Genomic DNA, 1,406 nt, shown 5'->3' on the forward strand with positions numbered 1-1,406 from the left:
TATATATATATATATATATATATATATATATATATATATATATATATATATATATATATATATATTAGAATATATATATATTTAAAAACTGTTATGTTAAATTGTAATAATATTTTAAAAAATATTACTGTTTTGCTGTAATTTTGATTAAATTAATGCATCCTTGGTGAGCATGAGACTTAAAAACAAGTTTGGATGTACACACACGCACAAACAAACACACACACACACACACACACACTGCACTCAAGAAATTCAGACCCTTAGATACTTCAGGTCTGAAGGAAGATCTTAGAGTGGGATGAATCAAATCAAGGAGTTAAAAGGAGGAGAGCTAGTTGAGGTGTTTTCCTGTCATTTACCGTTCCATTCTGGATCTGAGGAGAGGATTCGCCAACTAAGGTTCTTTAAAAGCCTCTGGTTTTCATGGCATTGCTGTTGAGCATGCTCTAATCTGAGTTTGGGGGATAAAGGAGCTATTCTGTTTTCTAGCGTTCTCTGTAGATTTTGCTGTATTCTTACTTCAGCTCTTGTCAGATTTCTACGGTGAGAGTCCTTATTAGAGTTGGCACCACTCTCCCAGCTTGTTCAGAGATGTGAGGGCTGGCTTGATCATTAGTCACTGTGGTAAAGGGCCGCATCAAAGTAGCTTCCCGTCATGCTCTGGCACCTTAAGGCCTGTACTTGGAAATGGTCTCAATCTACCTGCCTGTTGTAAAACCCTTATTGAGGAATTTTATGAAAATCATTGGGCAAAGCATTTTTACACTATGATTAATTAATTTCCATGCACTTTCTTTTCACAAGGGGAATTAGAATCCTGGCTCACTTCGTACTGTACATGACCAAAGAAAAACACTTTTTAACAATGCAGTAGCTCTTGAATCAAGTCGAAGTCTCATTAGTCTAGCACAGGGGTGTCAAACTCAGTTCCTGGAGGGCCGCAGCCCTGCTCAAACATATGTACCATGTAGTTTTCAAATAAGCCTGAAGGACTTGATTAGCTGGATCAGGTGCATTTAATTAGGGTTGAATCTAAGGGCTGTGGCCCTCCAGGAACTGAGTTTGACACCCCTGGTCTAGCTGTACAGTTTTTTTAAATAGCGTGCTAAGAGACCTTCTTTCAAATATACAAATATATTAAAATAAAGAAATAAATTCATTACAGGGAATAGAGCAGGTTTAACAATTTAATAATTCCTAGTCTTTAAAGTGAAAAATCATGAGCTTTGATATAATGTTATGAAATTTGACTAGACTGACCAGATTTAGATGTAAATGCGTGATTTCTGTGAAAGAATTTTACAAAAACATTTGTATCTTACACAATCATGTAAACACACACACACACACACACACACACACACACACACACACACACACACACACACATATATATATATATA

The sequence above is a fragment of the Sinocyclocheilus grahami genome, unplaced genomic scaffold (genome assembly GCF_001515645.1).
Source record: "Sinocyclocheilus grahami isolate Dianchi unplaced genomic scaffold, SAMN03320097.WGS_v1.1 scaffold486.1, whole genome shotgun sequence".
Lineage (NCBI taxonomy): Eukaryota > Metazoa > Chordata > Actinopteri > Cypriniformes > Cyprinidae > Sinocyclocheilus > Sinocyclocheilus grahami.